We start from the raw sequence: 24,339 nt of genomic DNA on the forward strand, positions 1-24,339 counted from the left end.
TGAGGCCGCGTGCCCCTTGAAGGGCGGTGGTCGCGGGGAAGAGCGGGATGAGCTGAGTGATGCTGGGGGGCAGGGGCGACGTGGTGCGCTGTCCCTTTGTCCCGCCGCGGAGCCGCCGGGCGCGGGCAGCCGTGCGAGGCAGTGCGGCCCTGGGCACCCCCCGGGGGTCACCGCGGCCCCAAGCTGCTCAGTCCGGGCCCGGTCCCCTTTGTCCCTGCGGACTGGGACCGGAGAGACCCCTTCCTCGGTCTGGAGGGAGAGGTCAGGTGCTGCCGGTGGAGCGGGCGAGTCCTGGATGGACCGAAATGCATCCTCTCCTCTCTTGCCAGCACTTTGGCCCCCGCTTCCCGCCTTTGTTCCAAGGGTTGGCCCTGACTCCCTCTGGCTGGAGGGAGAATTCCCGGTGATACAGGCTTGAAAGCAGCGTCCCCGCCTTCGCCCGGGGCTGCGGGCTTCTGCGTGCTTTGCTCGCGGGAGCTGCGCTGCGACCGCGAAGGTGCGGCCGAGCCCCGGTTCTCTTGTTTGACGTCAGGCCACCTTGGCCGTGGTTTCGGAAGGAAAAGTGCAGACGTCGGGTGTGGTGTATTGTCAAGGGCGGGAGGTGGGACAGCAAGCGCGGGCGCGGCGTGTTGGCGGTCCCACCACGGCCGGCGGGTCCCCGCACGTCCCTGGGGCTGGAGCCAGAAGACCGGGCGCTGCGGGCGCCGGGACAGCGGCCTTCATTGTCCTTCTTCGCCACCGTTTCGTTTTACACGAGTTTGAGACGCAAGCGAGGCAGTGGGTAAAAATAGTTAACACAAGCCATTCTGCCTGTGAGGGTATATTTAGAATGAAGGAGACGTTGTCCTTGGTTTTATTTATAAATTTGTCATCTTAGACTTGGGATTCGAGTTCTCTCATTTTGCTAATTTTTGAGACCGTTGGCAAGTCTCTGAAATGATGGGACTATTTTTTGCTTTATAAAAAATAATAATAAAATTTGCCTCCCAAATGTTTGGGAGGCTTAATTAATAAAAATTTCTGAATGTAATAAGGTCCCCGAATGGGGGGACTTTGCAGTGACAGCTCGGGAAAGACATTTTCTTTATGAAGGAGCCTCTGTGGTTTCCTCAGCCTGGTAGATTTTAAGACTTATGCCGTGGTCAAAACTGCGTCGCTGTTAAGTGACAGGCTAGAAACAGTAGAATGTGATCAGAAGGGGGAAAACGAGGAAAAAAACTCACGGCTTTTCTTTTAAGACTTAAATGCGCATTTTTGACCCAAGCAGAGGTTTGAGAGAATTTCCCTCAGCCGCTGCTTTTTGTATCCACGCCTTCAAGGGTTTCACTTCAGACTCGTCCATCATTTTGCAAAGAACGCTGAACGGAGTTTCCAAAGGATGCTGTAACCTGGAGGATAAGGACCCTCCCTCCCCTCAGCCTGGGAAAAGAGTACGGTTTCCTTCATAGCCTTTACTCTAAAGGAGCCTGCCGCATTGTGTCCTTATATTTTGCAGTGAATACCCCTTTTTTTGGTCTCCTTTTGTACTCATAATTCAAAAAGAATCTCGGGCAACTTTTTCTGCAAATGCCACTGAGCACAAGAATTATAGAGCATCCTCAGCCCTTAAGTTGTTTGCCTCTAGAATTTCATTAGCACTGCCTTCCTGTTGAAATGAGAAAATGTATTTTAAAATTAAAATATCATTATAGCAAATTTGATTTTTTTAAAAAAACCAGAAAAGTAATGAGAAGAAAAAAGAAACTGTACTCCAATAATTCAGAGATATTTGTCCTTCTTGGCATAGATTTGTTTGTTTGGGGGGATTATGTTGTGTGTACAATTTGGTACCTTCTTAACTTTTAAAAATATGTTGTTTTAGTTCATATTACTAAAGTAAATTATGTTCAAAAGAAAACATGGAAAGTACAGAAAAATAGAAAGAAAAAACATCACCCCGAATGCCAGTACCAAGGAATAAACACTATTAAACAAATTGTATGTCTGTATTTGTCTTAAAATAACACCATACCTCATTTTGTAACCCACATTTTGTATTTAACCATGTATAATGGGCATTTTCTTATGTCAAATAAAAATCTTTATGATTTTTAGAGTCTGCATAATATTCTATCAGATGAATTAACCATAAGAGTTCTCTTACTATTGGACACCAAATTTGTTTGCCATGTTTTGCTGTTATAGATAATGTTGACATGACTACTTCTCTACAAAAAGCTTTTAACATATTTTTGTAAAATAAGGTTTACAATGAATGTGAACTTTTTACGTTTATTGAGACATATTTGACTCCCCAAATTGCTGAGTTAATGGCGTTCCATCTTGAGCCTTCTCATGACTGTGCATCAGCATTCCACCTGAGGTCAAGTCTCTTCTACTTTGCCCTCACTTTTCAAAATTTTTTTTTGAAAATTATAAATCATATATTCTAAGTATATTGTTTTCTATATGGAGGTGTGCCTAATAACTACCAGACATGGATGTTTAATTTCAAGTTAAATATTTAAGAGGAGCCTTTTCACTGTCAACCTGTCAGCAATACAGAACCTCTTTTCCTTTTAACTACTTCATTTATATGTGTAGATGTGATACAAAAGAAACTGCTGACGTTTCTTTCCCGTGTGCTGCAAGTACACAAACTTTGTAGTTCTCCAAATTATCTAATATAAAAGAACATTTGTGGGGGGTATTGTTTTTTTAAGGCTAAAGGCCTCTGAACATCATATATTATCACTTTATTAGTTATTTTCAGTTGTTTTATCATGGATTTGCTGCTAGACCTTTATCCACAAGGACAGGAAAGACAGCTCTGTTGAAAGCAAAGTGACCAAGTAGTTGTAAGGTTTCTCCTCGAGATCAGTGTAAAAATACTTAGATACTCCCTACCATGAAACCATTCCATAGTCTGTTCTTCCACAATTAAACTCTGTTTGCCACAATCATTCCTTTGCTCTCTAAAAATGATTTAGGGAATACCAAGAAGTAAGGAGGAATAAAACAAGTGCATGAATAATGCGAAAATATCAATCAGCAGAGCCATTACGTGACCATCTTCAAATCACCTCAGAGAATGGGACGCTCTTTCCTGGGGTAATTTCAGTTCTGATCACCCCCTATATACTTCAAACACCCTAGTCTCTCTTGATGTCCTTCTGATTACTAAACTTGGAATAAGATACATTCCACTAGGATGGAGAACACAGCTTGTTAAGAATATTTACTCAAAAGTCTTTGGGGCTTTAAGAGCTACCATATGTGGCAATCATTATTGTAGTCTTCCTTTTGGTGACAGTACCAGTGCAGTGACTTATTTCTGGGACTTGGGTATTTGAGGCCAGCTATTAAAGAGTCTGATTCCACAGATGCACAGCAATAAACACGTGAAGATTTTTTTTTTTTTGCTATACCAGCACTGTGCGTCTGAGATTAAAATCTGTGATCAAAGATTCATTCACTCGAATGCTTTCAAAACGGCTCTAGATCTATTTGTTGGTTGGTTTGTGTTATCATTTAGATTTCACAGCTAATACCCAAGACAGCAAATGGATGAATATTTTACTTTTTAGTTCTTTTAAGGGACAGTTGACTTTGAACAGCTTTTGGAAGCTATATAGCTCGTAGAAACCTGTCTGCTAGGAGCTGAAGTTTAAAATCTGCTGCTGATATAAATGAAGAAGGTGGGTGGAGGTGGGAGGAGGAAGAAGAAGAAATATATATTAATATTTGAAAATTACCTAATCTTGAAAAGATCCAGATTCCACTCTCAGGTACAGTTAGTGCCCAGCAATGAAAGGCAAAGGTCTTGTAAATTTGCCCCTTAACTCAGTCCTGCCAGAAATAAAAGAGGGACTCTAGATTGTCTCCTGTCCTAGACTCTAGGCCCCAGAGTCTTGGTTACTATGTCAGCAAGTTGTGGGCACTTTCCAGCAGGGTCTGGGCTCTCTGGGCTCATGCATCACTATCTTCGGGTCTCCCGCAGTCTCCCTCTCTTCCCCATATCAAATAGCCCTAAAACCCTGCTCCTCGTTCTTTCGGGAGCCCATGGAGCAGAGGTTAAGAACTGGGGCTGGGAACCCGAAGAAGCCAGGGTTGGATTCTAGTTCTGTCACAGACAAACTGTGTGACCATGGGCAGGTTAACATCTCTGGGCCTCGGTTTCCTTCCCTGTAAATTGGGGATATTCCTTTCTCTGTTGTGAGGATTACATGATGGACGGTACGCAGTGCTTAGCACGGTGCCTGGCACAGATCAGCTCTCAGTAGACGGCAGTGATTATAATCCTCTACTTCCTTAACCCATCTTCTACTCACGTTCATCTCCCATTCTCCCTGGGCCGGTTGCTTCCTCACTGGTCTCCAGCCCTCCAGCCCAGCGCTCTGAGCTGCCTGCTGTTCCTTGTACCAGTCTTCCCTTTAAACATGCTCTTTGCTCTCTTCTCTGCCTGGTAAACTCCCACTCACTCATCAAAACTCAAACCTACTATCCTGATGATGAAAGCGTAAATTGATATAACTTCCTGGAAGGGGAGTTTTTACAAAGACTATCCAAATTTAAGTGCACCAACCTATGGACCCAGGAATTCTACTTCTAGGAATGTACCCTGTAGATATCTTCCCACAGAGGGAAAAAGGAATGTATACAAAGATAGTTTGTAATAGCAAAAGATTGTAAAATCCTACATGTCCAATAGAGCACTAGGATAAACATTTTTATTTTTTTGAGGAAGATTAGCCCTGAGCTAACTGCTGTCAATCCTCCACTTTTTTTTTTGCTGAGGAAGACTAGCCCTGAGCTAACATCCATGCCCATCTTCCTCTACTTTATATGTGGGATGCCTACCACAGCATGGCGTGCCAAGCAGTGCCATGTCCACACCTGGGATCCGAACCGACGAACCCTGCCCTGGACCGACCCAAGCGGAATGTGCAAACTTAACCACTGCACCACCGGGCTGGTCCTGTATAAAAATTTTTGAGTTAGTCCTACCATGAAATATAATGGGGCTATTAAAAAAAAGTGAGTAGCTCTATATGTACAGATTTCTAAAATAATATTGTTAAATGAAAAAAATCAAGGTATAAAAAGTTGGGTAGAGGGCGCCGGGCTGGTGGTGCAGCGATTAAGTGCGCACGTTACGCTTCGGCAGCCCGGGGTTTGCGGTTTCGGATCCCGGGTGCGGACATGGCACCGCTTGGCAAGCCATGCTGTGGTAGGCGTCCCACATAGAAAGCAGAGGAAGATGGGCATGGATGTTAGCTCAGGGCCAATCTTCCTCAGCAAAAAGAGGAGGATTGGCAGTGGATGTTAGCTCAGGGCTTATCTTCCTCAAAAAAAAAAAAAAGCTGAGTAGAAGATGACTCCATTTGTGTAAAAAGAAGAGAGAGGAGTGATACATTGATATTTCTATTAATGGGATGGTGGGTTTGCCTCTGATGGGCAGTCAAGGGTCTAGGTGTGGAAAAATTTCCCTTTCACTGTATACTTTTTTGTTCTTTGGGGAAAATGTCTAACCATTTGCATAAAGTATTAAATTTAGTTAAATTTAAAAAACTCCAAAACACCTTAATCCCAGCATCTCTTCATTTGGGAAGCCTTGGCTGGCCCTCTCCCACCCTTCCCAGGAAATTTCCCCCCAGCCCCTTCATGCTTCTTGAGTCGCCCCAGTGTTTTGAATGTGGTTTATCCCATTGTATTGAGTATAACTGTCTACATGACTGGTTTCCCTGGAAAACAGAGACTATCTAGGAGGTAGGATTGGTATTATATTCATTTATATGCTCCATGAATTCAGCCCAAGATGATACACATACACACATTTTTTTTTTTGGAAGGAATGAATTGAAAATGGATTAATTACTGGGAAGAATGAATTACCAGTCCCCACAGCCCTGAACCTGTCCTCGTTGTCCACAGGAGAGTTTGAGCTCTGGAGACTCACCTTCGTAATGGGCTCCACCCAATTTTGTCAGACATTCCCAGCAAACCCTCTCATAGCTCCGTAGCTCCTGTTACACCTGTCTTTTCAGTTTTTGTAGTTGTTGGTGGGTTGTCCTGTTTTATTTGATTTTTTAAAAACCCACGATGTCTTCACACTCCTTGCCTTTGCACATGCAGTTCCCTCTACTATGTCCTTTCCGCCAGCCTAGTCTCCTTCATTCAAAGTCGCTTCCTCTTTGAAGCCTTCCTGTTTTCCCCCTACCTTAGATAAACTTAGCTTGATGTGCCCACAGCTCTCTGATGAAACTTGTGATCACTGGTCATTTATTACAATTATCACTTTACAAGTTATTCCACCTGACAAAAGCAAGGACTCTTCAAAGGCACAGATTTTTCCCTTGTTTATTTTACTCTTCCCTGAATTTATGCCTGGCACATAGCAGGCACTCAGTAAATAACTGATGCGTGAATGAATGAGTGAACAAGGTAATAGCAAAGTGCTCGTGATGTTTTGATGGGCTGTGCCTGGTGGCCATCTGTTACTTATTTGGGACAACATACTTGAGTGCTGTGTGTGTCACATTCACCTCAGCCTGGGACCTTGAACCGGAAGCTTTTGATGGTGTTTACCTCTCTAATACAGGTGCAAAAACTCAATTACATGTGCCCTCTTTAAGGCCCTTAATGTAGGATTGCCAGATTTAACTAATAAAAATACAAGTTGCCTAGTTACATTTGAATTTCCAATAAACAACAAACAATATTTTTAGTGTAACTATGTCCCAAACATTACTTATGCTAAACAAATTATTCATTGTTTATCAGAAATTCAAATTTGACTGAATGTCCTGTGTTTTATCTGGCAGCCCTACATGAAAAGCTAAATTCCCACACCCTGTCTTCCTGCGTTCAGCCCCACAATTCTTCTTAGAGATTTTTATGAACTATGCAATATCATCTTTACAATATAAATAAGCAACCCAAATCTCCCAACTCTGCTTACTACAGGGTTTTTTTACACACATCTAAACACTTTGCTTTCTTCTAAAATTCTTTTATTATATTTTAGCCATCAGAGTTACATTCTAATTTATACTAATTTAGCCTCTTAGCCACTTAACAGAAATGGATCTAAGAGGGAAAATCCAGGTGACTCTTTCCATCTGAATTCCCTGTATATTTTCTTTCTGTCTCAATTCTGCAGTAGTCTTAGGTAAGAGGAGATTATCTCCCGGCACGGTAGGTGGTAGAGCCATTCTAGAAACCCCGCAGAGACTGGGGCTGTAAAATGCCACTTCCCTTCTGAGGAAGTGGGGGAGCCACACTGTCCAGCACTGGCACCTGCACTGGCCAATTCAGCAGCCATTAAGTATTAGAACAGACTATGCTTTCTACAACAAGACTATTTTAAAAGTTAGAAACACCGTCTTATCTGAAAGCGGGGATTTTCAGATTTCAATTTCTTAACACTGGTAAATATCTCATAAGCCAAAAATGCAGGCACCAACTTCAGCTGCACATATCTTTGTTGCAAAGGCACAGTTCCCGTTCCATTAAATCACATTCCCTTGCAGCTTCAAAGTGGATGAGAACTCTACACGACACAGCTTTTTGTTACATGTAATTAGTTTTCCCTGTGGTCCTAGAAAGTAAGATAATGTCACAAGTGTCGTCCCTTTTCTGCCGTCCAAACCTGAAAATCACAAGCTAAACACCATCGTGTGTAAACTTATACAAAACATTTGCTTAGTACTCATGTCATGGCTCTGCTTTCTGAAAAACACAAAAGGGGCCGTCAAAAATTACTGAGAAGTGGTGACTGGAATGTGAGAATTTACAGTGGGAAAAAAAAAAGAGGACATACTAAAGGCAGTTGGAGTGGAAATGTAATGTGACATAATAATATAGACGACAAGCACGGGGAAAATGGCTCAGTCCGGAGTGGAAAATCAATTTGCCAGGGCCATGATAAGACTGGAACATCACTTCCATATTTCCTGAGAATCCATTCTGATACCCACAGTAGTGTCTGCAGCCAGAGCCTGAGAACCGTGGATGGGTATGCCTGATGGCAGTTTACAACGGAAAAGACAGCTATCACCCAGCAAACCATCAGAGGAGGAACAGAGCGAAGGATGATCTTTTATGTTTTGAAATGGACCGAAGAGACATTTAATGTGTCAAGAGCTTCACTTCGAGAAGACCAATATTTCTATTTCATCCACTTGTTTCCAGGATGGCTTCTAGTAAATATTGCTTGGTAAGGGGAATAATTTCAGCGCTACGGAGTGTAGTGAAATATACCCTAGGTGTTTACGTTGCAAAACCAGCTGAATTGTTATTTATTTGTTCTTTTGAAAAGTAAGACAGCAATAAATACTGCTTAACTTGTAGATCATAAAAGCTGCTTCTAACCTGAAGAAAAAATTCTTTAATGACTGAGAAGCAGGAAAAATCTTGTAGATTGTTTATTCTACTGTAAAAACTGATTCATAAAGAGGATAAATTTTCTGATGCATGTTAAACCCAGCCTGCTGCTTCCTAAACACTTCTATCCTGTTGTTTGATAATTTTTAGTATGTCATAATTTGTCAATCTCTCTGTCGAAAATGAGATTTCTTTGCTTCAGAGCCCATTTTTAAACCTGTTGCATAGTCAATGTGACTTTATTCATGAAGTTGCTCCTTCTGCCCCGTTCCTGTGTGTTCAGTATCTTTCTGTATCAGAGTCGAAATTTCAGATTTTTATTTTGCTTTTCTTAACTTGGTTATGAAGAAGCCTATTCCGCTATTATCTGCCTAATTATAGACTCGTGCTGCCCTGGGAATTGACTTCCAACGGAATTTTCTTTCCTTTAAGAAGATTAATTGGACAGCCCACTTAGACTTTCCAGTTTACACGGGCGACTGGCGCAAGGGCTTCAAGCAGGAAACGTGCGGGCGCCTTTAAGAGGAACCGTGGTAATTTTCCGCCGCCCCCGCCAGCCCCGCCCACGCGGCGGGCGGCCGGGCGCTGCGGAGTGCGCCTGCGCGGTGCGTCGCGCGCCTCCCGTTGCCGGGATACCGCCTCCGCCTCCCCCGGCGCCCGAAGCCCTTTTGTTTCCAAGATGGCCTCCGACTCTTCTCTTAATACTCTGGGAACAAAGCCAGTTGAACACCCTTGAGCTTAGGAGAAAGCGGGAGTTGTATGGCTGGCTTTAAGTGTCCAGTGTCAATATTTATTTACTTTTATAACTTCACAAAAATCCTTTCAGTTAGGTTGTTTGGATGGGAGAAAAATCAGGGAATGCCTCGAGGTATGCAGGTCACCGTCTCTCAGCCTTTCCCTGGCGGGGCTTTTGGCTTCAAAGTTAATGCTGATACATTCATTTCTTTTGATAAGAATTCTGGTTTTTCCTGTTAAACTAGCTCAGGAAGAAGTCTTTTGAGATTTAAACTGGACGATGACGCTTAACTATAGACCATATAATTATGTGGAGCTCAATTAGGATATTAGCCCTGGCCGTGTCCGCCCCCCTTTAAACACACCTGTTAATTTTTCTATTTTTCTTTTTCTTGATAGGTTATTTATACCCAGATTAATCTTATGGCTGCATTATAATTATTATAAGATTGTAAATTCCTCTGGGGACAGGAACTATGTTTTATTCATCTTTCTATCCCAGAAGTGTTTCTGCCTATAACAAACCTTCAAATAATATTGCTAAATAACGTAATGCAGGTTAACTATTGACGCTTTTGACTCTGCCGAGCACTGTGCTATGAGGGAGGGAACCCTATTTTATCTCCCGTTTTACAGATAGAGAAACTAAGGCACCAGGAGGTTAAGTAATTGTCTGGGGCGCCACAGCCAGTAAATGGTGGAACCAGGCTTCAAGCCGAGCTTGGGGCGGCGCCGCGTCTGCAAATCCTGCGGGGGGTACGAGTTGCAGCGCTTTCGGGGAGCAGCGTGAAAGTCTGTTTCCGTGAAATGTGTTCCTCTTTCTTGTGAATCGACTTTTCACATTTGTATCAGGGCATTTAGCTACTTACCATCCTCTGAGCTGGAAGACCAAACCTAGCCGACCCTCGTGGCAGGCTTGGGGGGAATATAGTTAAAAAAAAAATCTCCTGTCAACCCAAAAAACCTCTCCACGAAAGCAGAAGGGAAAGAAAACAGCTTTCTTATGGAATAAGCATTAAACCAAAATATGATGTGCATCACAGGCAATCCTCTGAGAGACTGCAAAGACAGACAGAAATTTACCCTTTTACAAAGCTAAGCAGAGACACTCTGTTACATACCTGGTCTCAAGATAAACAATAACTAGTCCTCAAGTAAGAGGACTTGACAGCACTATTTGTCACACATAGTTCGTCCTAAACTGGTAGCTGGTAGCTGGTAATCTATGTTAGCTAGTTAGCTTTATCCAGAGGAAAAATAAAGTTATATTTTTATGACAGGAGGTGGGTTTGCAGCTTGGAACCAGGCACCCAGCGAAGTTAGGCTCCTGCCCTCCCAAGGAAACTGGGATGTAGGAATCCCTGGTGATTACATCTCAAAGAGATGGCTCCCAGGTCACTGAGAAGGACATTCCTGGGCTGTAAAGCTGGCAGGAGGTTTATTTAGCTTTTACAAAGGTTCACATACTTCTCAAAGGGGCAGAGAAGAATTTACAGTCACGAATTTTCTAAAGTAAATGCTGAAAACAAGGGAGGGGAGTCTCTTTGCCTTTCTGTATGAGGGAAATTTATTTATTTATTTAGACTTGTATTTACTGTGACACAGGATACAGAGACTACTCCGGGCAGCTCTTCCAATCCAAAAAAGTCGGCTTACGTTCAGATTGTCACCTCTCTAGTCACCGTTTCACAGACATCATAATGAGCCAAATAGTAGGAAGCCGGGAGAAGTGTATTACCTAATGCTGAGAGTTAAATTTTCTGTTTTGATTCAAATTCTTACTTCCTGGTTTGTTTGAATTTACATATAATTTCTAGCAGATGCTGAGTGAACGTGCGTGCTGCACCAGATCATGAGGACGTGGAAGAAGTGCCGCACGGACAACTGGCTCTGATGTTCTTGTGAGTTCAGTCTTCGCTCTTCCGTCCTCCCTCTTGGTTGCACAGCCCTGGAGATGCCTGACAGGGAGGACCTCTCTCCTCCTCTGACCTCCTACACCTCAAACGCCTACCTTAACTTCTTGAACAAAAGGCTCAGGTTGCTTATGGCCTCGGTGCCTTAGCATGTCCTGATAACCTCAACCTGGACCACCTTCCTGCACCGTGTCTGCTTGCTTGGCTCAACTAGCGAGCTCCTTCTGGAATCCTTCTTTGACCCGCCTCCCTTCTCCCTCAGTTGCATCTGGTTTGGTCTCCCCTGGGCTCCCAGACCATTCGGTAATTGCCCCTATTACAGCACGCCCATAGATAGGTGTGTGTAGTCATCTTTAATGTACTAGTGCATAAACTTGAAAGCAAAGATCTTTTTTTTTAATCTTTGTATTCCCAGCACCTCACAGCAGGGTGCTTAAATGAGTGGCTCTGACATCTCAAACTGGTGACCCACAGGCCTAATCCAGCCCGCCAGACTGTTTTGTTTGGCTCTTTTTAAAATTTATTTTTAGAAGTTTCAGGTCACATTTTCAAATCTGGTTTTACATACAAAGCAAGGTCTTTGACTTCTCTTGAAGAATAAGATATGGCCACCCTGCGCCTATTTCTACATGGTAGCAGGTACCTGGTGCAGACATGGGCCACTTGAGATGGGACACGAGCTCTCCACTTCATCACAGCCTGGCCACTCCCTAGCGCCTCCCCATTGAGGCTAAGTATGAGGTGTCATTTATCCTGCGTGTGCGCTGACATTTTTCTTGGAGTGACATATTTCTCAGTACCAAAGGAGAGAAGATGACTAAAATATCTTTCAAGAATAATGGGAGAGAGCTCCTTTCTTGGCAGGAATGAAGAATTGCCTCTGTGTTTATTAGGCACATGAAATGTGTCTGTCTCCCCCTGCTTTGCTTGTTCACGTTATCTTCCTGGAAGATAGAGCTATTTGAGGTTTTGACCCTTTGAGTAGAGACTCAAAAGCTGTTTGAGGAAGGGAGGACGGAAGGAAGGAAAGAAAAACAAGTTCAGCAAATGGTTAAGATACCAAACTTTTTAATCTGACTACTTAAACGACTTCACATATTACCACCTTTAGCCAATCCTTCCATTTCACCCTGAACATCTCTTGTAACGTGTGCTGCGTTTTGGTTTGGTGTGTACATGATACTCAGGTTCCTATAGCAACTACCTTATCAAAATCCAGTGAGATAAGGTCATAAATATGCCCTTTGTCCTTAGTGACTCCACTGGCATAGAATGCACACAACAAAGTTCACTTCATGCAGGCAGTTTTCCAGAGGATTATCCACACCTTATAGATGATAGACAATGTTCCATGGGTAAAACTGAGAACTATTTTGTAAAACTTAGAAACAAGAGGAGATTCTTAGTCCTGTTGCTATCAATGCTTACATATAAAAATGAGCGTCTTGGGCTGGCCTGGTGGCGCAGCGGTAAAGTTTGCACCTTTGGCTTTGGCGACCCGGGGTTCACCGGTTCGGATCCTGGGTGCAGACCTACACACTGCCTGTCAAGCCATGCTGTGGCAGGCATCCCACATATAAAGTAGAGGAAGATGGGCATGGATGTTAGCTCAGGGCCAGTCTTCCTCAGCAAAAAGAAGAGAATTGGTGGCAGATATTAGCTCAAGGCTAAACTCCCTCAAAAAAGATGAACGTCTAAATAAATACTATCTTTCCTCTTTAAATACCAGTGAGATAAGAAATACTGATGCACGTACAGAGTAAGGATATTGATGTTCTGTATCACATAAAATCAACCAAGATAATAAAAACATGTTAAAGAAGTTACAAGTATTGTTCTTAATTCCAGAGATTTGCTTAATAGAGCTTTTGTTTTCAAGGAGGATTTTAAATTATTATTTCCTTCTACATTTTCATAGCTTAGAGTTACATTGTTTGAACACGAATCCTATCTGGTTTAATGGAATAGAGAATCTTTCTGAACACCTTGTGTCTTTTGATGGCATTATTGAGTATGGAATGATAATAGGGAGCCAAGGTAAAGTATTGCTTTCTCTTCCAAACATGCTGTGACATCACGAAATATGATTCAAGTCATCTGTTCCCTTCTCCTTGCCTGAGATTTTAAGGTCCTTAAATTATTGGGGGTTCTTTTTGGGTTTTTTGTTATTGTTGTTGAGGAAGATTAGCCCTGAGCTAACTGCTGCCAATCCTCCTCTTTTTGCTGAGGAAGGCTGGCCCTGAGCTAACATCCGTGCCCATCTTCCTCCACTTTATATGTGGGACGCCTACCACAGCATGGTGTGCCAAGCGGTGCCATGTCCGCAATCCGGGATCCAAACCAGCGAACCCCAGACCGCCGAAGCAGAACATGGCCACTTAACTGCTGCGCCATCAGGCCAGCCCCTAAATTATTGTTTTGCCTGGCCATATTATTCCTTTCCAAATGTGGAGACCTATTAGGGCAGTGGTTTGGGTGGAACCAGTTAGGAAAAGCTTCACAGTAGAATCGGGCATACCCTGTCTGTAAGAACCCCCAGTTTTCCTTTTAGGCCCACTTACAGACAAGTGGAAGGTATGCCCCAGGGGTTCCCAAGGGGAAGGGTGCATCAGAGAATTTTACGTTTGTTAAACTCACGGTGAAAGAGTTCTCTGCACTGGGAGAGAGAACAATCAGCTACGCAAATTGCATTTATTTTGCACTTGAGAAAAGCAGAATGAACCCACCACCCTCTAGAAGGACCTAAAGCAAAGGTGGAGTCCTGAGACCTGTGTGTTGATGAAAAGACTCGGTAGAGACGAGGGGAGATGGCTGTACTGATGACAAAATGGAAATGCCGCCTGTCTCAAAGGCTAGAGGCTGCCCAGAGATTTTAAATCTCATCCTGTTGGAAGACCCAAACCATATTGCATGTAGTAGGGTTGTGTTTATTGTGCTTGTCTCAAGTCACAGTCCTCCAGATATTTCACCAGCTATGCTTGATTGTGGCATTGGAACAAGGACCAAAAATCTTTAGTAGCTAAGGAAGCTCATTGGCAAATAGATTAATTGCACGTGATGGAAAACAGGCTTGTTCAGAGCACTGCACGTTTACTGGTGGTTAGATGTGTGAAGGTGAAGCTTTGATTATTGCCGTGTCTCTCAGCGTGCTGCAATAATTGTGTCCTGTCTACAGAAATGCAGAAATACTTAATCTTTGTGGCTTTTCATTAGCTTCAAAAAGGGCAATGAAAATATTTTGATACCTGACTTTCTTTTAAGGATACTGGCAATTAAAGAAAGATACTCAATTTGCTAAATTATAGCACAGGTTTGAAAGAGAGGGAAATATTTTTTATGTTGATTCTAATTCAGGATCTACATGAGTTTCCATCCATGGGGTAGAGTAGCCCCATATATCACACAAAACCAGCCAAAGCCAAACCCGTCTCCTATTACTGCAGAAATGTAAAGGGTACATGGGCTTAAAATAAAGGCATTGACTGCCTTTTTGTTAGCGCCCTATTTAATCTCCCTATGCCATGAATATCCCCTCTTCTTCAGGGTCAACTCTCCTCATCCTTATTTCAAGTCAGAGTGACTTGGAATCTACTCAGGGCTGTTACTTGGCTTGATGAGAACATTCTGCTGCACGCTAACCTCCTAGATTCAACTTAGAATCTAGACTCTGAATCTACATAGGACTTCTTTCCTTTCCTTTCTATATTTCTTTCTTTTTTCCATATCTTCCTTTTTAAACATTCTCCTTTGAATACCTAAACATGTAGGTAAGTAGAAGGAAGAGGCCATAGAAACAAGAGTTCAAATGTTGTCTGTGACCCACTTGCAGAAAAGTAGTGAAATGTCTGTATGGTCTGGCTCTCAAGCTTTGGTGCTGAGATATACTTATGAAAGGCTAAAGAGGACACAGTCCAGGAAAACCTACAGGCTAGTTTCGCAAGGAGCGTCAATCTTGCTTTTGCAAACAAGGAAGGGTGCCATAGTGGAAAATTGGAGGTGGGGCATGATTATGAATACACTCCTTTAGAAATAAGGGTGTGGAAGTCTCATAGCTGGACTTCAATGCATACATGTCTTAAATTTAACTATGGGAAATGTACAGTCAAAATTTCCATTTCTGCAAATCGAGAGTAACATAAAATCTAGTATTCAGTCAGCCCACAGGTTTAGGCAGACTGGAGGTTTAAGCTAAGTTTGCTTCCTTTCATAGGACTGTCACATAAGCCGTAAATAAAAGGACCCCTGGCTTTAGGCCTCTTTCTGCTTGTAGACAGTAAATTTAAATCCTTTGTCCCCACAGACCAACTCAGAGCAGTAACCTTGGCTACGGTTGCTGCAGAAGAAACGCACTCTCCAGATTTCCAGTTCTATGCTCAGTTTTAGAAAAATGGTTATGTTGAAAGGGAAAAAACCCTTTTACTTTGCCTCAGTTATTGACACCGAGAAGCACTCCTCAGACTGTTCAGAGGGGAAACAATGAGTCATTCATGCTGTCGGCCCAGGTGGTGCATGAATTCCAGACAGAGGCGGCTCAGTTAACCCCTGCAGGCCTCCTCTCCCAGCAGAGCTGAGCAGAGCCCGCAGCACGCCTGCCCCAGGCTGCCGGTGGCCCCCGGTGGCCCCCGGGGGGACAGGGCTGCCGCAGAGCCGGTGCTGGAAAGAAAGGTGAGATCGTTTAACCAAGCCAGTACCTCTGCAGTGCCAGTCCCTGGGGACCTTGGAGCTGTTTGTCACCCTGTGATTGGCTCCAGGAGAGGGGTGGAGAAATGAAAACACTCTGCCCAGGATATATTTAGTTGAAGTGCAGCTGGGGAAGCACTTAAACAAGGGAGCCTTTGTCCTCCTGCTGAAATGTTTTTCTTAACTCCACAAGGGTGCACAACTTAAGTCACGTACTGATTTTTTTCCCCCACCCTAATTTCTTTTCTTTGGGGAATGTTCTTATTCTGAAAGTTTAGAATGATCTGGGGTTTGTTGTATAAGAGGAAACTGAGCAAGTTTGATGCAGAGTTGACACAAAAATTTAAAGCACACGCCCTTGCCGGAAGACACAGTTAAGAAATTCAGATAATTTCCTCACACACCGTGTGCGTTTGCATTCTTGCAATTAATTCTCTGTCAGCTCAAACTGGAAGTTAGGTATTTTCGGATATCTTTACATGGACAAATTTATGGAGTTAAAAACATAATTAAGTTTTATAAGCTGACAGAACCCAGTTTCACTTGAGTTGATTCACATTTTCCAGTAATGAAAGATTGACTTCTGCGCTGATGAGCACAGCTTCTCCTCAACAGCTCACTGACGAGCCATGTAATGGCTCCTGTCCACGTCCTCCTCAGAAGACCACTGAGAACTGCCACCTTGCCACAAGGCTTTACAGCCATCATGTAAATGCTCATATTAGGGGCACGTTGTCTACCATTGGGAAATAGCACAGGAAATATTTTACTTGAAAATCCCGTTTGTGGTTACGAAGCAAGAGCAAAAACTTCTGGACGAGAAAGTCCATGGTTTTGGTAATACTATAGAACCAGGCTGTATTACTTGGGGTTCTCTGGAGAAACGGAACCAGTAAGAGAGAGAGATTTATTTTAAGGAATTGGCTTGTGATTATGGAGGCTGGCAAATCCAAAATCAGCAAAGTGAACTGCCAGGCCAGAGAATCCAGAATGCCAAGGTTGCAGGTCCACTCTGAAGGCCGTGTCTGGCAGAATTCCCTCTTGCCCAGGGGAGGTCAGTCTTTGTTCTGTTCAGTCCTTCAGCTGATTGGATGAGGTCCACCCAGATTATGGAGAGCAATCTGCTTTACTCAAAGTTTACCGATTTAAATGTTAAACTCATCCGAAAATGCTCTGGCAGAAACATTCAGAATTACATTAGACCATATATCTGGGCACTGTGGCCCAGCCAGGTTGATGCATAAAGTAAACCGTCACACAGGCTAACACACCCATTTTGAAAAATGCGCTTGTTAAATTACAAGGTTGCTTCCCAGGTTGCAGCTGTTATAAGGGTATAAAAATGGCTAAGACATGATCCCTGCTTTCAGGGATCTCTCTCTCTCTATCTCTATCTCTTTCTCCCTTGGGAGGCTTGCCTGGGACCCCAGGCACAGTGTTGTCAGGTAGCCCATGACGTGTGGAAAAGCCATGTGTGGGTATTCCAAACAATGGTCCCCAGCCAACACCAGCGTCATCTAGACGTGTCAATGAATCAGCCCTCGGGTGATCTCATCTCAGCCTTCGATCTTCCAGCTGGGCCCAGGCCTGGTGGAGCAAACTGCGTTCTGTCTCAATTTCTGACCCACAGATACCATGAGAGTTAAAAAAAAAAAAAAGATTAATGCTATTTTAAGCCACTAAATTTGGGGGTAATTTATTACATAGCAATAGGTCACTAACCTAGTAAGATTATGGTTCACTTTATAAGAAACTACGACACTGTTTTCCAAAGTGCTTTTACCGTTCTGCAGTCCTACCAACAGCGTATGAGGGACGGTTCCAGATGCTGCATCCTTGCTAACACTTGCTATCCATCGTCGGGTCTTTCAAAGTTTAGCCCTTCCAGTGGGCGTGGGGTTGTTTCTCATCGTGGTGTTAATTTGCATTTTCCTGATGACGCCACACCTACTTTTAATCAGAAATATTGTTACCCAACTTAGAAACCAAGCTTATTCACCATGATATTTCATAGTCACATGTCGTAACACCAGCTCATGCCTGCCTCTGGTACTAGAGCTTATGCTTACATTTCCAATTTGTTTTAAATATAATTGCTTCCATATAGCTAATAATTATCCACATTGGGATATCTCAAGTTAGTTTGCGAGCCCCTGGAAGAGTAAGGAATAAAAGCTCACAGATGTGGGACCCCTGATCCGAACTATGCCGTCACCTGTTGTGGTGGGATACTATTGGTATTAATATTATTACCGTTTATGAGAAATGCTATGTGCCAGGCATCTTACCTTTTGGAGCTCACTTAGCACAACACTGCTACAAAGTGCGCAGTATTATCCTCATGTTCTTCCCAAGGAAGAGGAAATTTAGAGAGCTCAAGAAACTTGGCATGTCCACACAGCTGAATTTGAACCCAATATCATTTGATTTGACCCAAAACAGGTTTTTCCTCACTTCTTTCTAATTGTATGGCAGAATGTAAGAAAACATTTTGGCCTAAAGGAAAGAGTAGAAACTATTCTCGACTGGGAGTGACAGATGGGTTTTACTCCTGGCTCTGTTGCTAATCACTAGTCCCCTTTTGGGCAAGTCCTTCTCTGGACCACAGTTCCTCGTTATTAAAAATAAAAAGCTTGGGTTAAGACCTTACCCAGCTCAAAAATCACTATGTCATAGGCACTATTCTAAGCATTTTAAAGTGTTAATTTATTTATATCTCATAAATCACTATGATATAGGTACTATTGTTATTATGCCCATTTTACAAATGAATAAACTGAAGCACAGAGATTAAATAACTTTCCAAAGTTACAAAACTAGTAAATGGTACAGCTGTGATTTAAAACCAGGCAAGTCCAGCTCCAGAGTCCATGATCTTACTAAGCTAGGCAACAGTTATTGAAAGCTTAATTTTAACGATGACCTTATCATAACATTGGTAGCATTATTCTCTCTCCATCCCCTCCCTCCCTCCTACTTTTTGAATGACAAAAACTGAAGCTTAGAAAATTTATCATGTCCCGAGTCCCACAGTCAATGGGGGAGCCAGGATGGGAAGCCCAGGCAGCTTGTCATCAAAGTCTAGGGTCAAGTGTCCTCAGGAGTCAGAGCCATAGAGAGTGTGAGAGCCCACAGTTCACTAACCCCCAGGGAATCTGCCAAAGGCCCACCTGGGAACGCTCCCACTGGCCCAACATGGCCACACCTTCTACTGCAAACTCCAACCTGGCTGCATTTTCCCCTTTCTTTTCCTCCCCTGCAATTGCCTGGAAATCAGAAATTAGAGCTGCAGATGCCCAAGGGAGCTTGCCCTGGGGCACTGGTGGAGGCAGGGCTCCCAGAATAGTTACTGCTGCAGGCTGGAGGGGTCTCCCCGGCACGTCCTCACTGAGATGTGAGCGGCTCTGCATCCCTCCAGGCCGATGTGGCATGAATGACCTGGGACTCACCTGTCAGTCAGAAAAGGAAGCTTGGGCAGCCTGAACACTGTAGTTCTGGTGGTATTGTGTTGAGAATCTGGTTTTGTTTCCACCTTTTCTAGGTAAGTAATTTTTTTTTAGTGGAAAATATGCACATGTTTAAAAGTCAGATAACACAAAAAGCATATTATATCTAGCGAATATGATTCTTCATCTTACCTCCATCCCCTGAGACAACCTCTTTCTTGTACATCCAGCCAAAGATATTCTTGCATATTTAACCATAGAGATATATATTTTTAACCACACAAATGGGCACATGCTATACTCACTGTTCTGTACAGTATCTTCCTTTTTATTTCTGATTAACAGTGTAGCTTGGGAATTATTCCTTGTCGATATCTAAAGCACTCTCTTGCTTTTTAAAGATTTTTTTAAATTTATTTTATTTTTTAATTTTTCCTTTTTCTCCCCAAAGCCCCCTGGTACATAGTTGTGTATTTTTAGTTGTGAGTCCTTCTAGTTGTGGCATATGGGATGCTACCTCAGCATGGCTTGATGAGTGGTGTCATGTCCATGCCCAGGACCCGAACCAGCGAAACCATGGGCCCCTGAAGTGGAGCACACGAACTTAGCCACTCGGCCACCGGGCCAGCCTCCAACTCTCTTGCATTTTAAAAGGGGCTGTAGGGGCTGGCCCAGTGGTGTAGTGGTTAGGTTCATGCACTCTGCTTCAGTGGCCCAGGGTTCTTGGGTTCGGATCCTGGGCACAGACCTACACACCGCTCATCAAGCCAAGCTGTGGCAGCATCCCACATACAAAAGAGAGGAAGATTGGCACAGATGTTAGCTCAGGGACAATCTTCCTCAAACAAAAAGAGGGAGATTGGCAACAGAGGTTAGCTCAGGGACAATCTTCCTCACCAAAAAAAGAAGAAAGAAAGAAAGAAAGAAAGGGAGGGAGGGAGGAAAGAAGGAAGGAAGGAAGGAAGGAAGAAAGAAAGAAAGAAAGAAAAAAACCTTTAAAATAAATAAATAAAAAGTAAAAGGGGCTGTATATTTCTGTTGTACGGCTGTGTCATAGTTTATCTAGCCAGCTCTCTGTGATGACTATTTAGGCTGTTTCTAACCAGAAGCTCCAACAAGCCAGGGTAGTGAATCTGCCCGTTTTTGTTGCACTGCGGTGCAGGCCCCTCTGATACGTCACATGTGCAGGGGAGGGAGCAGAGTTTATGGCATGCCCTCCCCCAGCCACCAAGGCCTATATTAGTGCTGGAGTTTCCTCCATAGGGCTGTAGTCAGAAGAGACTTCATGTGGCTACATGGAGGTACAGCTCAGAAAAAGCATCCAGACGCCCCCTCCACTGATCAGTGGTCTGGTAGCTGCAGCAATGAAAACACACTGTGAGCTTTTCCAAATATGCCTGGCTAAGTACGCCACTGTCATCTTTTCCAGCGCGGCCCTCAGTCCCAGGGACTGGGCTGGTTATGTGACTCACGCAGCTGGAGGCACTGCTTATAAATCCAGGGCAATGTGGACCAACAGATAGGGGACGAATGGGATGGAGTTCTCTGAAGGCTACCTAACTGTGCCTGTTTCTCTTCTGAAAAGACCTGGGCAGCTTAAGGCAGCTCAGTTTTCGTATTCTCTTCCCTGAGATCAAAGCTTTTGGTGAAGCTAGTGGTTCCTCCTAGAACAGCCGACAGCTGAATGTCTGCCTCTGCCCGGCTTTGTCTGAAGATGCTTCGCTTGACTGCCAGCCCCCCCGTGAGCCCCTCAGTGTTTCCCCTCCTGAAAGAGACACCAGCACTGAGAAGCCCCACCCCCACCCCACCCCAAGTGCATTCTACCAGGACACAGGAGAGACCTTTTTCATATCGAGGCCGCTGTCCTAGCCCTCCTCATGACAAAAATTAGTTGAAAGTGACAAATATAAAGCTATTGGTTCCTGCTACACAACATTTTATACTGAAAATTCCCAAACAGACAGAAAAGTTGCAAGAATTATGCGGTGAACACCCATCTATCTGCCACTTGGATTTTACCATTAACATTTTGCTAGATCTGCTTTCCTCGTAGTATGTTCTTCCATCTCTCCAAGCCACTGATGTTTGAGGCTTTTTGAAAGCCTAGCTTAAATATTCAATTCATTTGCTTTTAAAACTTCGGAACAGGAAACTTAATGCATTGTTTAATGAACATAGAATAATTTAGTTCCATTCCAAATTAGGCTAGTAGGGAGGGAAGAGAGAAGGAAGCTTCCAGGAAAATGGACAGGGAGAATGTGGCAGCGGGAAGGCAAAGACGCGATGAGAGATGAGAAGACAGAGGTGAGGAGGGAGGCGTATGAAGACTCAGGAAAAGAGTCTCGGGGTTTGCAGATGAGAGCGGGTCACGTCATTGGCATGGGCATTCGTTGAGAGCTGGGGTCTAGAGGTTTTGTACCCCAGTGGCAGTGTGTAGTTAAGGATGCTGCTGGGGCCCAGACCACCTCCTGGGACTGAGCACGGCCTGTTGACTTCCCCCAGCTGCGGTCAGGACAGCCATCCCAGGACAGTGGAGCGTGGTGTCATCATGCCTCACAGACTTCCTGGCCGGGGGGTCCAGCTCCACAGACAGCTGTCGAATGGAGATCTGGGATCGGAACTAGACTCCAGCTTTTTTTTGAGGAAGATTAGCCCTGAGCTAACATCTGCTACCAATCTTCCTCTTTTTGCTGAGGAAGCCTGGCCCTGAACTAACGTCTGTGCCCATCTTCCTCTACTTTATATGTGGGACGCCTGCCACAGCATGGCTTGCCAAGTGGTGCCATGTCCACACCTGGAATCCGAACTGGCGAACCCCGGGCCACCGAAGTGGAACGTGCAAACTTAACTGCTGCGCCACCAGGCTGGCCCAGACTACAGGTTTGAACGCCACCCGTTATTTACTGCGGGCACACAAGATCTTGGATGGTTACTCACCCTCTCTGAGCTACTGTATTCTCATCTGTAAAATGGGCATATTAAGAATATAGTCCTCATGGGGTTGTTGGGCAAGTCAACTGAAAGAAATGCATCCATGCAATAATGGGTGATATGTATTGAATGCCACCTGTCTGCCAATCAATGGGCTAAACCTTATGCACCTATCTCATTCCATCCTCAACAGCCCAAGGAGGTGGACATTCTTATCGGCCTCCTTTTAGAGATGTGGAAACTGAAACTCAGGGGGGCAAAATCGCTTTTGCAGGTGGCCCAGCTGCTAATGTGGAGCCAGGCCAGGCTCCCCTGCCTGCAGGGCCCACATGCTGTGCTGCCCTCAGCACCGTGCCTGGTACTAACCTTATAAAATGTGACTGAACAGGCCTGCTGCAGAGGGTTCTTGCAAGGTCAAAGTGAGACAACCCCTGTGAAATTGCTGATACCCACCAGGTCCTTAAAAATATTTGTTGAATGACTGAATGAATGTTGGTGAGCTCATCAAATACTTGTCAGATTCTTCAGCTGCTTTCTCTAATCATTAACTCTAGAAGTTTCTTTCTGATAGGGATAACTATGATGAAAAATCTCCCTAATCCTGCGCTATGCAAACATTAGGTCTAACAAACGAATTACAAGGGAGTTTGATCTTCTTTGCATTCTGACCTCCTTTATGTTATAGCAACATTGAACCCATTGTATTTTTTGCCTGCAGTCAAAAAACAGGACAGCAGATCATAAATGCCAGGGTCTCAGCAAGCCCTTCCTTCTCCTGCCTGCCCCAATCTGGGTGCCAGGGGAAACCCGATACCCAGGGCTGCCCCAGAGAACAGAGCTGGGGCCTCTTCACCCTCTGTGCCCTTGTTAAGGCTGCTCCATGGACTGGTTGCAATTGGCATGCTTTGCATGGTGGTTTTCCACCTTTCGTGATTGACTTCCCTTTCAAAACTTGTAAAATAGTAACCCTATGAATTTATTCCTATGTGCGATGAAGAAGATACGTAGCATAAAGCAAGATCATATATGGAAAAGTACTTTAAAACTTTCTTTAAAGTTTCTGAACAAATGCATGATTTTAAAAATCAGTTTAATAGCCAAAAGGTGGAAGCAACGCAAGGGTCCATCAGCAGATGAACGGATAAGCAAGATGTGGTACACACATAGAATGGAATATTATTCAGCCTTAAAAAGGAAGGAAATTCTGACACAGGCTACAGCATGGATGAATCTTGAGGACATTTTGCTAAGTGAAACAAGCCAGTCACAAAAGGACAAATACTGTATGATTCCACTTACACGAGGTCCCTGGAGTTTTCATTCTTAGAGTCAGAAAGCAGAATGCTGGTTGCCAGGGGCTGGAGGGAGAGGGAAGGAGGAGTTAGTGTTTAATGGGTACAGAGTTTCAGTGCTGCAGGATGTTCTGGAGATGGATGGTGGTGACGGCTGCACTGAACTGTGCATTAAAAACTGGTTATGACGGTAAATTTTGTGTTATGTGTATATTTTTGTGTTATGTGTATTTTTACTACAATTAAAAAGAATTAATAAAAAAATCAGTTCATTTGCTTTATCATGGTGGTTTTGTCTCATTTCTACCTTAGCCAGTTAGAAGGACACTGTATTTTTCACTTTTAATGAGATCCGGGGACAGCAGCTAGGAAAGAGGCATGCCACGACAAGGACGAAGTATGGGGCTGGAAGCCGGAAGTTAGGGCCCTGTAACGAAGTGGTGGTCCAAAGCTGATTTCAGGAGAGTCCCTGATCACCCTTACCTGGGGTGAAAGGACGCAGTAGTTCTGGGGACTCAGTGAAAGATGCTTAATTGAGGAGTCTGAGGACTGAAGAGGGTTTGGAATGATAGTAGGCACCTGGGAGAGTTCAGGACCGTAGTACTGTCCTCTGTGAGCTGAGGGGTTTGACACTGAGTTGGAGCCTGTGTCCTGGTTCCGTCTAGCTCTAACGTGGTGTCAGCACCAACGAGAAATAACTCAGCCCGTAAAGCTCTGCGTTTAGACAAGAACACAGTACGCCAATTCATCAATTCCAAGGGATACATGAAGTGTTGAGAGAGTCAGAGCAGAAGATTCCAAATTAAGTGTTTCCAATTCACCTCTGTCGTACACACTCACGCTGTGTTACCATTCTCTTTTTTGGCGATGATGATCTAAAATAGCAAGTCCCTAATGTTTCATTTTTGTACCACGGAAATCTCTTCTTAGCTTTTTATTTCCAGGATGAGCTAATTATTTTTTTAACATTGGCCAAGT

The 24,339-nt window shown here is 43.8% G+C and overlaps 2 long non-coding RNA genes across 3 annotated transcripts; both read left to right on the forward strand.

Moving 5' to 3' along the window:
- Positions 1–564: 564 nt before the first annotated feature.
- LOC139083265 (uncharacterized) lies at positions 565–1,975 on the forward strand. The gene is made up of 2 exons (XR_011539844.1): positions 565–781; positions 1,320–1,975. It is a non-coding gene; the product is annotated as an uncharacterized lncRNA (long non-coding RNA).
- Positions 1,976–7,793: 5,818 nt separating this feature from the next.
- On the forward strand, positions 7,794–23,642 carry LOC139083288 (uncharacterized). 2 transcript variants are annotated; one of them, XR_011539892.1, is made up of 3 exons: positions 7,826–8,197; positions 10,917–11,000; positions 21,641–23,642. It is a non-coding gene; the product is annotated as an uncharacterized lncRNA (long non-coding RNA). The 2 variants fall into 2 exon arrangements; XR_011539891.1 differs by lacking the exon at positions 21,641–23,642 and having other exon boundaries at positions 7,794–8,197; positions 10,917–12,838.
- Positions 23,643–24,339: the final 697 nt, after the last annotated feature.

The sequence above is a fragment of the Equus przewalskii genome, chromosome 1 (assembly GCF_037783145.1).
Source record: "Equus przewalskii isolate Varuska chromosome 1, EquPr2, whole genome shotgun sequence".
Lineage (NCBI taxonomy): Eukaryota > Metazoa > Chordata > Mammalia > Perissodactyla > Equidae > Equus > Equus przewalskii.